Source organism: Fundulus heteroclitus, chromosome 7 (assembly GCF_011125445.2).
Source record: "Fundulus heteroclitus isolate FHET01 chromosome 7, MU-UCD_Fhet_4.1, whole genome shotgun sequence".
Taxonomy (NCBI): Eukaryota; Metazoa; Chordata; class Actinopteri; order Cyprinodontiformes; family Fundulidae; genus Fundulus; species Fundulus heteroclitus.
Window position 1 is genome coordinate 16,146,093 of NC_046367.1, and position 16,926 is coordinate 16,163,018.

The following is a 16,926-nucleotide window of genomic DNA, read 5'->3' on the forward strand; positions in this document are numbered from 1 at the left end:
TACCAATAAGTTGTTATCTTAAGTGGGCCGGTCTGAGGCTTGAAACTCCAAGGCTGAAAATTAGTCCCACTCCAGCACTGATTTCATCTGCTTACTCTTGAAAGCAATATAGACACAAGGAAAACTGCCAGAAAGAAAGCTATAAAGTTTCTAAAAAAAACTATGATTTCTGTCACTTAACTTTTATTGCAACTTCTGCTCAGCTACAGTCTCTTTAACCCAACTGAGAGACATTGTTTTCGCTAGTTAGAAATTATGTTCAACTGTCTCTTTTAAAAAAAAATGTTCAGGTTGTGCCTTACAACACACTATTTGTGATTTGTGTACCAGTGTTTAATCCTCCAAGCTGTTGATTTTTGACATCTGTTGGCTTATTCCCTCTTCCACGTCCAAACCTTTCACATCAGAGACGCGTGGGCTGAAGACCTGGGAGTGGAGATCACAGCCGACCTCTGGGCTGGGGCTCTAAAAGGGATTAAAACAATGTATCCAGTTTAACGTTATTCACCATCTTCCTTTTATCAAAAACAAAGCCACATTTTTTTTTTCAGCTGGATGTCCTGTATGTATGTGATAGGCGTCAATTTGTGATTGCTACTCTGGTCTTATTCTAAAGTTGAATACTTTTTAAACAGTTTTTATTTTTTTCAGCTGAGCATCTGACAAACACTTTTCTCCAGATATTCACCTTATTTTCCTGGCTACCTGTCTTCAGTCACAGTTTCTTCTCCAATTAGCTGTAAAAGGCACTTGCTTTTGGAATGAGTTTTTTTCTGAGGGAGTGGAAAAACTTCACTACATCATCTCTGATTACCTTGCTATGTGTACAAGCAACATTTGTTGCCCACATAAGTCAGTGATATTTATCTTGATTTTTAAAGTAGCAATATCTTCACACGTTTTTGTTTTTTTTATCTACCTCATTTCTATAACTTGATTTCAAACACTTGTCCCACGCTGTTATTTTAGATATACCTACCACTCCTTTTCTATTTTAAAAACAGACACGTGCATTTTTTTTATCTTCCATGTGCTATAACCACCTTGTGCAATGTTTTCTCTTGTTTCCCCTTCTTGTTATCTCTGAATCATCAGAACTGGCAGCAGTTTACTTTTGTTTTTGTGTTCATCTCTTTATTTATTCTCTTTGTGTACTTCTGTTCAGCTAAATATTATTTAATTAAAAATATTCATAACTAAAAGGATGAACAAACAACCTCTTGGCCACCACTGCAGATGTTTTTCATTATAGTTTGGTGGTCTTGATTTTAATGCACTGTTTATAGCATCAAACATAAATTATAGAAAAATGTTTGCAATAATGTTAATGATGATCATAATGCAATAAAGTTGTTAAATTATGTTTAATTCATTTGTCTGAAACTTTTATTCTACTTTAGTCATATAATTTCATTTAAAATTATTGGTGTGAAACTATGCAATATTTCAAGCCAAAGTCACACAAAACATCGGAGAGAAGTTACATCCACGGCAACACAAATAGCCCTGTTATCAGTTCAAGGGTTCTACATATTTTGCAGGTTCTTCCTTTTCAAATTCAAACCATGCAGTTGTGGTCTAGATAAAGTGGAAATGCAATGCATGTTGCCCTTCTTTTTACCCCTGTTCTTAGGTGGGTCTGGGAGAAACTTGTTTTGGTGCTGTCTCTTTAAATCTAAAGGACACCCTGCATACCCCGCCCTCCTCTGAGTCGCGGAGTGCTCCACTCCATCCTGTTCGGACATTTTTGTTGTATCCACAAAACTGCTACAAAATTAACTTTTGGTCCATGACCTTGTTTGGCAGCTCCACAGCAAATACTGAGACAAAATAGTTCTAAAAATGAGACAGAATACAAAGATATCTATGCAGCACCTGGAGAGTCCACATTCAAACTGTCTGCATTCCTGGAGACTCCAAGTGCACGACAAAATGTATTTAAGGTGCTGAAAAAATTATGTGTCCCCTTTAAAACCCAGTGCTGTCTTCATTCACTTGAATGCTGCCCCTTTACTCTCATATCCCTAAATAAAATGTAGTGACATGCCTTCTGAAGTTGCCTAATTAATAAACAGAGTGAAAAGATCAATTTAATCTCAGTACCAATCAAGATGTCCTGGGAAAACATTAGGGAACCCACACACCACAGTACCTCTGGAGGAACTCCTGGGATTCATTGCTTAGGTGGGACAATCTGTCGAGAGGACAACTACTAGTCATGCTCTCCACAAAGCTGGCCAGAAAGGAAGAGAGGCAGAAAGAAAGTCAGTAAGGAGAAAGAAATCCCAAAGAAGTCCCTAATGAAGAAAATACACGGTACAGCTAACTATGCAGAAGATGTCGCTCTGGTCAGATGTGACCAATTTGTTACTTTTGTCTACATGCAAAATGCTATGTTTAGAGAAAAGCAGACACTGCACATTAGCCTGAGAATACTGTCTCTACAGAAAAATGGCATGATGCTGTGTGGAGGATTTGGTTTAGCAGAGACAGGAAAGCTAGCTAGAGCTGACAGGAAAATGAATGGAGCTAAATGCAAGGCAGTAATGGAAAAGAGACTGTCAGAGGCTTTCAAAAGACCTGTGACTGAAATGGAGATTTCACTATCCTGCGGGACAGCAACCCTAAAAACACAACACAGCTACAATGGAATGGTTTAGATTAAAGCACATCTGGATCAGAATGGCCCAGTCAAAGTCAATTAAAAATATCCATCCAGTCTTACTGATTTGGAGTTTTTTTGGCAAAGGAGAATGGGCACAGATTTTATTCTACAAATGTGAACAGCTTGTAAGAACAAATACTAAATGACTTGTAAATGCAACCGCCACAAAATCTGCTTTTACGCAAAGTACAAAGTAGCGGCTGAATACCCCTAACCCTACGGAAACATGATAAGGGTGTGAATAAGTTTGCAAGGCACCACACCTAAAGGCCAGTAACCGTTTTAGCTGACCCGACTCCTCTTGAAGAAGAACACCGTCACAGATTTTAAAAAAAAAAGCTAAGCTCTCAACATGGTCTGGAGTTTATCTGTGCTATCTGTGGTATGCTAATAGACAGACGCCCCCATCTGTGTTTACATCAATTGATTACAGATCAGGCCGATCAGGACCAGATATAATGCTTTGATCTCAGACTGAACACGTGTATGTGTGTCTGTCCCTTTGCTCTAACTGGGAAACTGCATAGGAGAAGGGCGAAGCTGCTGACATAAGTCAAAATTAAAGGAAATGAGTGTTTGGACCCCAAACTAATGACTAAGTCCAGACTTTCCTCTGTAGTACCACAGAATGGTGGCCAATTTGCAGTTCATCAAAATATTTCCATTGGATTTTAGTCAGGGGAACATGTGAGTTTAACCAAATGAGCGTTGTAATTCTCCTGGAAAAAAGTATTTCTTGTCAAAAATAAGCATCAATCACAACCACTATTGAACATTTTTCTTATGGATAAACCTTATATACACAAGTGCACTGTAGGGGGTAAGCCGACGCTTAAAGCAACGGGAGTGTTTTTAAACCGGAAACTTATGGCTGACACGCATTTGCCGGTGTGAGATGGTAAATAGAAAATGTCCAAACTCTGTTTTTGCAGTTAAAAGCCGATTTATTCCCACTTTAGCTTTCTTATAAAACAAAAGATAATACAAACAGCCAGCTGTGTGGTGACAGTGCTTCGCGGCTAACTGGTCAAAACCGATTTGTCTTTTCCAGTGAAACACACACTCATACACACATCATTTCCGGTCTTATAGAGGCTTCACACATATTGGCTTCTACATGCACTCTTACAAAACACCTATAGGTGTTTGGATTCAGGTGCTTACAGATTCACTTCCATACAACACCTATTATTAGCTTAGTTGTAACTTCATATGTGTCATAATAATCAATACTGTATATTTTGTCAGTGATGGTATCAAGGCGTTGGTTGTTTGTACCTGTAATACTTTTGCTTTTTATAGCTCTCACTGCAGTAGAACCAAATATAGATAGATAGATAGATAGATAGATAGATAGATAGATAGATAGATAGATAGATAGATAGATAGATAGATAGATAGATAGATAGATAGATAGATAGATAGATAGATAGATAGATAGATAGATAGATAGATAGATAGATAGATAGATAGATAGATAGATAGATAGATAGATAGATAGATAGCGTTTTGGAAAAATTGCAGACTCTACCTTTAATTGAGGAAAAAAGCTCATGATAGAGCCTTATCCACTGAGTTGCTGAGAAAACGTCCTCAGTTTTTACATGCCATCATCATGAAGGGCCTTAATTTGGGTCATACATCTTTCTGAGTCTCAGCAGACTCTCCACTGGATCCCCTGGTTCAGAGCTGGGGACATTTTTTGGGGGTCTGCCAGTAAAGCTTTTAGTGGGTCTTTTTGTCCCTTAGCCCTCAAAACCTTTAAATAAATTTAGAATGACTTCCTATTGCATCCAACCTCAGTGTGAAATTATTATTGTTGAAGGCTTTCGCCTTCATTGTTATGGCAATGTGAATGTCTGACAGACAATATCCTAACGAGGCAGATTTATGCACACATTTTTTAAGACCAAGGGTCCAAACTTTTGAATCATCTGATGAGCACACATTTTGATACTGAGCATCATATTCAATAATAATTTGCTAAAGTTTCTTCTTTTTGCATTTTGAACCTCTGCTTACAACCTGGTTATGATCCACAGGCACACCATCACAAGCTCCATTAATTTCTCTCCCATCTTTAGGTCTGAAGTGTATTTGGTGACACTTGTTCCAAGACTTTAGGGTACTCAGACCGTTTGGTTGTTTTACCCAAACAAACTGGGCAAACTAGAAATCTCTGGTTCTAAATAGTGTACAAAAACTGAAGGGAATGTCCCAAAACAGTATTTGTATGAGACTTAATGTCTGTTCTTATTTTGTCTTCAAACCTGCTCCATAGTTGTGAACCTTTTCGTCCTGTTTAGTATTTCCTTTTGTTAGGCGGAGGCTCGGTTCTTAATGTGAACCATGCGCCTTAGTCATTTGTACTGACGGTGGAACTAGGGGAGATGTGCTCCAGCAGTGAGTCATGTAGCGTTTAAAAAGAGCACAACTTTACTCCTCAACAATTTATCACGTTTAACCAACGGAAAACCTTTCGCGTTCAGGTAGAAGAAGCAACACAAAGTTACAGCGATGATACATGTGTTGAGAATGTCATGGCCAATTTTCTCAGTATTTGCACTGCAGCAAGAAACAGAACTGATGTAGTGTTAAAGCAGACAGAAAACAGTCAGATTTTTTTGACATGAGAGTACACACAGAGGACTGTGAAGCTCCCGGCTTCCGACCTTAAATGGAGAGGTTCCTATGACTGAGGTCTTCGAGAGCCAGACTTGCCGTCACACACGCACACGCACGCACACACACATTAATAATGTAGGTCAGTCATGTAAACTGTAAAACACAGAGGACTGTAAATATTTTAGAACTGATGCATGTGAAGCGACACACACACACACACACACACACACACACACACACAGTTACACATGCAGACCCCCTGGCAGGCACAGGGGAGGGTGGGGGTGTGTGAACAGCTTGTGACGTCTCCAGGCCATGATAACGTCTGCTAATTGGTACCATCAGGCCCCTCAGTGTGTGTGTGTGTGTGTGTGTGTGTGTGTGTGTTTGTGTTTGTGTAAACTCATGGCGCAGTCACAATCACAGAACTGTTCCCAGCTCTCTTTCATTTGAACCAGCTTTCAGAGTTGATCAGTTTATTAGAAGCAGGTTTGAGTGACGTTACCTTTTTAACTCGCATATATATCTGACCGTGCCTCCAGGCTTTAGCATAGCCATCCCTGACCAGGTAGCATCACAATGTTAGGTTGAGGTGGGCTTTAAAGGGGACATATAATCCACTTTTTTTTTAGCCCTTAAATACGTTTTTGTATCTACTTGGAGTGTCTAGGGAAGCAGAAAATTATAATTCAGTGTCTCTGGGTGCTGCGTTGATGTCTCTATATTCTTTTAGGGTCATAACTTTCAAGTTGTTTAATTTTCCCTGTTTTCTATTACATTATAGAGCAATTATGTCACAGTATTTGCTGCAGAGCTGCCTAAAAAGTCATGGACTTCCAACTTACCAATTCTTTGGAGCCACCAATTTTATTTCATCAAAGCGATTTTCTAGTCCAAGCTGAAGAATGCCGAAGCTACAGGTGGATAAGTCAAAATGTTTTAGTTGTTCATTACACCATCGCACATCATACTACAAAAATGACCGAACAGTGTGGAGTAGAACGCTCTGCGACTCTTTTGAATTTAAAGATACAGCACCTAAACGAGTTGATCTCAGACACACCCCAGAACAGGGGTAAAGAGGTAGAACGTGGGGGTAAATTAACAAGGAATTCAGACAAAAGCTTTGCTTTTTGATTGATTTCAATGTGAAAAGGAGGAATGGAAAAGCGTCACGTGTCCTTTAAAGTCAAGAGGAAACTGTGTCCAAATCACAAAGCAGGGAGATGGAAAGTGAAAATCGGCTCATGTAGCCGTTTTCAAAACAATTTCGCAGATGGAGTTTGTCAAATATTTATCCAGAACTGAAATTAGCAGAAGACCCATTAAAGCTCAAACTGTCTTACAGAGGATGTGAAAAAGTCTTACATCCACTTCTCAGCAATGGAAACAAGGCCACATCGCTGGGATTGGCTGAGGGCAGTCAGCATGTCACTGAGAATGATGAAAAACAGCCTCGTTATGAACACCAACAAAGTGTTTCAGCTGCAACAGAAGGGTGGAAGTATCAGCGGAGGATGAAGCAGCAGGTGACTAAACCCACAAGGAGTTCAGCTGCAGAACACCAATCTGAAATGTATCCTTCATCTCTGGAGACACCTGGTTTACATATTTGTTGAGGATGTTTCACACTGCAGAGCAATAAGGGGCCCAAAGACACCCTGTGGAAGTGGAGGTTTTAAAAAATCTCTCTAGATCTCACCTCAATTCAAAATCACAAGCTTAAAAAATGATAACGACGATGAATGAAGCAGAGAGGCTATGAACAATTTCTCTTTTTCCATTTAATTTTGGTTTGAAAGTTGCACAAAATATCCAGTGAGTGGCGATTATACAAATGAAAAGGCTTTGCTGACATCAGAGGAAAATGGTCTGACCGAAAGATAATGGAAGCTCAAACAGACTCCAGTCATAAAAAGCAAGACATGTTAGAACTTGAAACAAATGGGCTAGAACCCCCTACAACAAAACTACTGTCAGCTAAGAAAAGGAAACAGGCTATAACTTGCACACCTTTAATGAAATTGTACAACAACAGATCAACGCAGTGTCACAGTTTTAGCCACAACATTTAGATGGTAGGCTCAGAATTTGCATTAAGCCACATGGACACATGGATCCATCCTGGCTCTTATCAGTGTCTGAAGCTGACAAGAGCCAGGATGTGACGCAATGGTGTGAGGAATATTTTCTAGCCATAATTATGTAGCCCCTTAGTACCAACTGAGCATCGTTTAAACTCCGGAGGCTCCTTTAGCATTGTTGCTGCCCATGTTCATCTCTTAATGAACACAATGTACCCATCTCCTGATGGCTGCTTCCAACAGGATAATGCAACAAGTTACAAAGCTCCGATCTATAATTTCAGGCTTGACCAAATAATAATAATAATTATGCATATTTCTTAGAGTGGAGCAGCTCTATTTTTTAATTTGTACGTCATTTGTTCTTATATAGTTTTATTATTAGATTTAATTTTCTATTTATTTTGCTCCTATTGCTAAAAGAAAAGACACTGACATGTTGGTCTGTGTGTGCCTAGAACATTGATCTAGTGGCCAGAAAGCCAACTGATATCAGGGACACAATTTCTAAAGGAACAATCTTTAGAAAAGAAAAGGTAGTTGGGGATAAAATTTATGTCAATCCACTGTGGAGAACAAAAACAGTCTATGTTGCCTCTGGTTTAGGGTATGTGCAAAGGGGCTGTGATCATCTACATACGCATCTTAAGTAGAAAAATAACAATCAAAACGTATTGAAAGTTCCTAGTTATCAAATAATGTTGATTTTCTTCAAGTTTCATACAAATAGTTCCTAAAGCTGAGTCTGCATGTCAGTGCAGTTTGAGACAACAAGGACTTGACTGTTAGGGGGCCTGGATGTTACAGACTAGATGACAAAAATGAACAAAAATAGACACAAGTGTAGCAGGGCTGATGAGGACACCGAGCGGAGGAACACCAGCGAGAGCAAAACAAGCCAACTGCGAAGGCTTTGCTTCGCACTGTGAGTGGAATAGTTGAGAATCCTGAAGACAGAAAACAGAGCTGAACCCTGATCTCAGAGCGACGCAGGAGTCCCAACTGTGAAACTCAACACAAATAAACCGAGTCCAGTAAACTGGGTCAGAGTTCACCGCGGCATGCAGGCAGGCGGCTTCTTCTTTGGTGCAACGGCAATTAATAACAAGTTAATCAAAGCTGGATAACTGCGTTTGTCTGTCTGTGTGTGAGGGGCCATATGCTGGATCATTAATGAGCTGCAGGCCTGCAGCATTTATACTGTATGTGTGTGCACGAGAGGGAGAGCGTGCACGTTGTCCCACAGGCAACACAAGCTGTTTCTGAAGAAGATGCCTTCGGATACACACACACACACACACACACACACACACACACACACACGCCCTGCCAATTGAAGAGACAGACTCCTCAGCAGTTTTTATTTCTGTGTGGAGTCAAATGTCTCCTGAGCTAAAGAGAGAATGCTCAAATATCTTTACCTCCAACTGGATGTGTGTGCAGAGACAAAAGTGCAGTCAGAACATTTACAAAAGCATTGTCAGATGCAAACGTGGACATGTTCTACCTATGTTTATTTGCAGAAACGTCTATAGCAATGTGGAGGGTTCTTGCACGTTTTTCCCCTTTCTTTTGCTGCCGTATACCTCCTGGCATTTTTTTGAACTGTTCGTATTTGCAGGAGTCTTTTTCACAATTGACACACGTCACCTTTTGTTGTTATTTGTTAGACATTTCAACAATGTTTTTAAATTATTAAAAGTGCCAGAATGGGAATGATTTGCTTCCTCGTCAATTTACCCCTATTTTGTATCCACGTGTTGCCATTTCACCCCAACCTACTTATATTACATAGTCAAGTATACCTGACTATTGCACAGTTTATTTCTGTTATTCTTTGAGATTGTAGATGAATTGTGCAAATTAATAATCATTACAATTCTTAAATTCCATGTTTAATTGCAAATAATGATGTTTACAGAAAAAAATGACATGCACAGTTGCAGAGGTGGATAGTAACCAGTTACATTTACTCAGTTACATTTACTTGAGTAACTTTTTTTGAACAAAATATACTTCTGGGAGTAGTTTTACTGAACCATACTTCCTACTTTTAATAAATATGAAGAAGTATCGCTACTGTTACTTGAGTAAAATGTAATCTAACCACTTTGAGTAACTTTATTGAATAAAGAACAAACTTGTTTCAACCAGAAATGCACCAGAGAAACACATGTATAGTTTATTTTATCGTACACAAGACTTGTTGTTTGTTGTTTTAATGTTATTTTTTATCTGCCGAGCTCATTTACAGGTTAAGTAACCACAGCAAACATATAGATATTGTTATTGGAAGTACTTTGCGCTGTCCTAACTTACTGTATATACATTAACTGCTTGATTTCATACGTTTTATGTTGAAAAACATTGTTTGGAAAAGTGTTTCTATTTGCTACTTTGTAATTGTTATTGTTTGTACATTTTTATGTTACTCGTTAAAACATAGTTTCATATTTTTGCCTAACAAATTACATTACATTTTTAAATATCAAATCAGTAGTTATAAATATTTACTCAGAACTTGAATAGCCTTCTGTCCAAATACCTTTTTTACTAATTTCTTGGTTGGTTACTTTTTACTTTGACTTGGGTAAAAATACGTTGAACTAGTGCTACTCTTACTTGAGTAAAATTGTTCTCACGCTTTCTGTTCCCTGTTAATATTGGGCTGCATAGCAGAGTGAATTATTCACCCACCCATCTACTCCTGCAACTAAAAATACTGTCCTGTTTTAATTTTCTGACAACGTAGTCAAAAACGGCATAGCTGCTTCCTTTTAATCCAGCCAGGCCTATTAGCAAAGCTCACAGCAGACAATGTCTTAAAAAATGATTGATTGACAAAGCAGGATAGAAACATCCTCAATTTGGGTAGTAATCCCCTTTCTGCAAAACATCTTACATTTAACACATCATGTCTTGTGTAAAAGCTTTCTGAACTTCAAAAAAAGATCATTTGTTTGAGATATTGCGACAGGCATTCAGATAAAACATCTTTTGAGAAGAGCCTTTTGTTGGGCTTTGAGATTATGGGAAGGCATCTGTGTGAAATAAGAGGTTGTCACGAGATCTAAATGTCCAGCAAGGATATTTTAAAGCTGTGTTTTAAAGCCTTAAATGTGAAAACAATTAGCTGTTATGTCTTAAAAGTTACTCCAGTATTTTTTTTTCTCTGATCTACTTGCAAACTGAAGATACTTGTCAGTCTGATGAGTTATTGTGTGATGAGTCAGGGGGCCTGCTTTGTTTCAGTGTAAGAGATCAGTCTGAGTCTATCTTTTTACGATTATTAGGACAAGCAAAGATATATCTGAGCCGTCAGACTCGTAAACTCTTCTAGACCTAGTCATTTCCATCCATGGCTAGAACATGATTGAGTAATTGCATTTAACTATTATTGGGCAAAAATATATTTGCTTTTAAATCTGGAGTTTGTTTTTATATATTTATTTATGTTTGTGCTGAAACAATATATATCTTATTAAGTCTACATAGTTACATACTTGAGTCATCAAGTTTAGGTGGTAAACTGATCTGTCTTGTCTTGATTTGATGCAATCAGAGCAGCTGGTGGCTCCATTAGCAAAACCTTTAGCCAAGCATTGTTTATCACTGTCCCCACTAATTTTTGCCCTTTTATATAACAAGCTGAATTATTTACAACTGCAGGCACAGATGCAGCAAGTAAAATATAGCTGCGTTTTTTTTGTTTATGACCAACTTCCTACCAGTATCTCTCAATGAAACTTAATAAACAATCAGAGCTGGCGGCTAACATCCTTCCGTCACTGCGATAAACAGTTGGGTCTGCTAGAAAAAAAAGACGAATGTTTCATTGTTGTGGTGGAAATGTGAGTTAAAAGCTTATGAAGTAGTGGAAGTAACGTTCAGTCTCTGCCCCCTGCTAAAACAGCTGATCGGGGGGCCGAAGGACAGAAGTGGCGTTTCCAAGTTACCAAAGGCAACACAGAGTGACGCCGTCACAAGGCTCTTCCTGTGCCAGAGTCCTTGATGATGATGTCACATCCTGTCTGGAACAACGACCATTGTGCTCGCCAGGAAGCAGACTTCTGGTACTGCCTGTCCGTCCCGCTGAGGGTCATTCAGGGCAGCCGGGCTGATGCTGCTGCTGCTTGACAGGAAGAATCAGAGTGAATTCACATCGACATGCAGACACACTTCTAAATTCATTTCACAGCTACGGGTGTGGTAATTAGGCCAGGCATTGTAAAAGTTGAGGTGCAACTTCAGCTCTGGTATCGGTCAAACATTTTCAAGGGTTTTCGTTCTGTTGAGCTCGTCATTTTTAATAATAACTTGAAATCCTCTGCATTTTAGAAGGGGTTTACCATTTCGATCCCTCTGCATCACTATGATGTTTTTTTGGCATATGTGAGACAGGACTTTGTGTTTATTATGTGTGTTTTTTTTTTTTTTTCCAAAGAACTCTCCCATGGACCCATGGGTTAGTTTTTCTTTCCTATTATTGAATGAAGAAGTCTTACATGTCAGGCCTGCAGTACTTTAAATGTTGTTCTGGGTTGTTTTGTGACATCTTACGTGAGTCTAAGATGTGTTTTTGGAGTAATTATTGGTAGAGCTTTAGCTACTCTTAGGATTTTTTTTACCACTGTTCTCTCTTTCTTTCCATTGCATGAAAAGTGCAAAAAGTGTTACTTTTTGTAACCGGTTAGCCTCGTTGTGTCAGACAGGTTTTACTTAAGTGATTTCTTGATTCTACAGGTCCAGCAGTAATGAGAACTAGTGAAACTGAACCAAAAACGTAATTTTTAATTAAGTTAATTGTTCATGATTTAACGAGGCGGCAGTTACTCGTTCAAATAGAGCAAAGTTGGTTTAGACTGCCTTTTTGCTTTTCATTCATCTATTATTTGAAAATAATGAATACAATCAAATAATTATTTGTAATTTTTATTGACTCAGGTTAGCTTGTCTGATAATAAAATGTGTGTGATCTGAAACATTTACATGTGAAAAAGAGGGGGGAAAAAAACATAACTATTTACGGAGTTGCTTTTTCACAGGACTGTTGCTTAGAAAATGATCCAAGGCTTTAGAGGCTTCATCTTATCTTACTGTCGCTCCCCACAGTCAGGTGTAGATTACAAAGGTGCGGAAGTTCAAGTGCTATCTGCAGATATCACTTAAGAATGACTAAAATGTTCTCTGAAGCTGGACAGAATCAGGACTGCTGAATCTCGCTGGCGCTCACTGTGACCTCTGACTCTGTTGCGTCGAGTCCTTATACAAATAAGATTAAATCAAATTGGCTGCAAGGTAACATGAGCAGTAGGATGCTTTTGTGTTTAGATTGGAAACACTGTAGGAAGCGGCATCATCTCCTCTAAACCTCTTTAATGGTCGAAGCATTGCCCACTATAGATCAGGAAAAGACCTCCTAGTAAATCAGCTTTAGGAAAGAGTTTTACGTTTTAGATTTCTTCTTGTAATGCAGTGTAGCCTTACCACGTTGCCTCCTTTCTACCTCGCATTGCTAAATGGTTTCAATTAGAGCTTTCCAGTGCTGTTAATGTTTGTTGATTCCTCGCGCTGATGGGAACACTTCAAGCACTTCAGCTGCATCAGCATCCTGAATGAACAAAAGACACCGCTCTGTGTGTGTTAACCTGCAACTTCATTAAGCTAACGAGAGCCAATTAATTATGTTAATTAGCCGTCATTAAAATCTCTCCTGGAGGGAAACGGGCCGTTGGTTAATGACGGCTGAGGGACCGTCGGGTTGGCCCTAGCAGTCATCACAGCCGGTTCTTGCGTGTGCGGAGGAGGGCTCCATCCTGAATCGTGTCCCTCCCCGGCCCTGACCTGCTTATCTCTGATAACTAGACTCACGCACATATGAAAACACTCACAAACACACACACACATGCGTACGCAGTCAGGTCTTTTCCTGTCTGGCAGGACGGAAGGTCTTTCTGATTTGCGAGTTGGATCAAGCTGCTGTGACCTCCTGTGGTGGGTGTGTGGGACGGGGGGGGGGGAAGGAAGCTATAACGGCTTCACACTTGTATCATCCCAGTCCGGCCCCAGAGACAGGCAGATTCATGTTATACTCGCTCAGGCTCAGTGAAGTCAGATTTGAGATGAAAAACTAACAAACAAAAAAATTGTGTAAAATGCTGTTTATCTGCATCTGAATAGGAAGGCCTACAGAAAAGGTTGATAACATAAAAAGAAATCCAGGTTATCTGTAAAATAAGCAGTTTTTATTTATTTAAACTACATGTCAGATAGTTTGAAGACGATAACTGCCACCTCCCACCCCAGAAGACGACTCGACGCTCACACTCCCTTTTCCCTTTTGACCCTCAGTAATTTGAGATACTTTTCATCTGTGCGACCTAGTAGGACAGTTCCTGTTTCTATCTTTAAACAACATTTAGCTTTTTGAATATAAAAATGCAGGTAGTTGCACACTGGTTCTTAAACACTAACTCCTTCCTGGGCAGGTTTTTATTTAATTTTATGATGTATAATAATGATCCAAGTTGTACTGTTAACCTTGTAACACCAAACACATCATTTAGGTAGAAGTCTCTAAAATACACATATCAAACACAATAATGTTCCTAGATTCCTACTTTTTCTGTATCATAAGTATACTCTACAGATTTATGGCTTTATATTTGTCTTACACTCCCATGTAAAACAAAACAACCGATCCACTAAAATATAAAATATACTTAACTTTCAAAACATAACTTTGATTTTTATTTTTTTTATTTTACGTGTCAAGTCACCTTTTGACTTGCATTTGACATGTATGTCTATTGTAAATAGTCAATGTATCAAATGTATCAATGTCATTATACTGCTAAATATATACATCATCACATAGCATTTGGTAAACAGACTGTTTTCAAGTATATAACCTTTTAAGTTTTAAGTATATAACCTTTTGACAATCATATTCTGAAGGACATGATTGTCATAAAAATAGACTGAAGGCTTAATTAATTACTGCTTCAAGGGGTCTGGGTTCAACTTTCATCTACACTTGATTCACTATGATGCAGTCCAAGACAAGATGTTATGGGGGCCTGGTCAGAGCGAAAGACACAGGAAGTATGCGTCATTTGTCAGCATCAAAAGAGGAACATTGTGAGTTCACAGAGGTAAAAGGTTAAGGGGAGGGAGATGGAAAAACTGCTGTGGTTTTGGTATGAGAAAATTAGTCTTTCTCTGTGAATCATAATGTGTCAGGGCACTAGGGGATAGTTGTGCTTATAAAAGCAAACTTAAAATCTTTTTTTCATCATTGTTTAAATTTATAGGTAAACATTTCTGTATTTTATCGTACTATTGGGTGGACTTTATATTGATTTTATATCATGGCATTGACAAAGATCTATGTATTTTGCTTTATTGCAGTGATTGCTGAACCTCTGTACCAGTGGTTTATATTCACTGGTACATGTGTATTTAGATTTTATTCCCTTTTATTAATTCAATGATATTGTTTTGCTTAAAACGATGCAATATAATGATACAATTTTCCCCGTTAAAGGTGGATGTATTATTCATGTAAATTGGTACATGTACTGATATACAGTCCTGTGCAAATGTTTTTAGGCAGGTTTGAAAAAATACTGTGAACTGAGAGTGCTGACAGAAATATAAACAATGATTGTATATTTTTATGGATATGTTTCACAACATGCAAAGTCTATGCACAAAATAAAATCTAAATCACATCAATATTTGGTGTCACTTATCTTTACCTTTAAAAAGTCAGGGGTTCTGTAGGATTGTGGTCAGGTGTCTCGTCAACCAATTATATCAAAGAGGTGCTTATGGCCATCAGTGTCACATGAAGGTTGTAACTCAGTCATTTACTGAAACAGAAACAGCAGCGTTGGAGGCTTAACACTGGGTGAGGAAGAGCCAACTCTACCACCAAGATGAGGTTTTGGGAGACAGCCTCGGGTCCTCCACTACGGCTGAGCACAGCATCAAGACACAAGGTAGTTATACGGCATCAGGTCTCCCCGGGACTAATATCTCAAGGCAGACTAGTGTTTCACGATGTGCATTTCAAGCTCTGTTGAAGAAGCACAGAGAAACGGGCAGCGTAGATGCAGTGGTGGGGCAAGGAAACTTAGTGCAGCGGAAGAAAAACACAAGCTTATTTCCCTTAGAAACTGCAAGATGTCCAGTAGTGCCATTAGCTCACAATGGGCAGAAATCAGTGGAACCCAGTTACACCCATCCTCTGTCCGGAGAAGTCTGGCCAGAAGTGGTCTTCATGGAAGAGTTGCAGCCAAAAATCAGGAGATGGCAGCAGGTGAACTGAGCTAATGAGTCAAAAGTTCTTGGGCCGTAGCAGAAGGCGTTTTGTTCACCAAAGGGATGGAGAGCGGTTACCTGACACCGCCAGATGGATTTGCTCCGCATATCCATCTGGAAACCTTCTGTTGAAGTAATTTTGGGAAGGGGCGAAAATACTGGTTAGCTGATTGGCCTATGTTGGTGATAGACGGGCCAAATAAACCAATCAGATCGATGAAGCATATGACGTACTCGTCAACATGCTTCGTCGTCGCTCGTAACAGAGCGACGACGAAAACACAACCACAAGCCAAGCTACTCTTGCTGCTGCAGGTAAAGGCTCGTTAGCTCAGCAAAGAAATACTCTGTAGTTCCGATAAAACTTGCTCGATAGCCACGCTAACGCTAGTTTCATCGGCTGAGGCCGCCATGTTCTTTAGACTGAACTGTCGCGCTTCTCAGTGCGTCACACCTCAACCCGCCTCAAAGCCAACGCTGATTGAACGTTCGTTTGGTGAACGGCTCCAAATTTTCTTTAACGGAAAGTAGCCAGACTAATCTGCGAGTGAAACCTTGAAAGCTCACGAGATCAGGATGGTCTCACGAGGCTAGGAGAGCGGTACAATAAAAAGTGTCTGCAGGCAACATTGAAGCACTGTGAAGGTTCCTTGCAAGTTCGGGGTGGCAGTTCAATACATAAGTATTAATGCCGTCTCAAAGCTGAGAAATACAGACAGATACTTCCCCATGTTGTAACGTCATTAGGGAGGCATATGATTGGCCCCAGATTTATTCTGTAGCAGGACAATCACCCCCAACAATGCACCTGAGGACATTGATTACTACCTTCTGAGTAAAGAAGAAAAAATTGTCATGGAAGTGGTGGCAGGCCCCCCACAGCGCCCTGATCTCAACATCCTTGCGTCTATTTTCAGTGTTTGCTGAGAGTTCAACTAACTGAGAGATGAGCAAACCCGCAGAGTTAATTTTGTTATCGCTCTAAATATCCAAGCGGTACTGACATTGTGCTTAATTTAAATTGACTCATCTCAGATCCTACATCTAATCTGTTGGTTCATTGAATAAATTATCATAATTGCCATATCACACTGACAGTAAAACAGCTAAAAAAAATGTGTCTTGCGTGAAATCTGTTATATGTGTAGAATATCACAGTTTGAACTGAAGGACAGGCTGTTCATTAAAAGGTTACAAACTGCTCTGTCAGCATCATTACACAGTGAG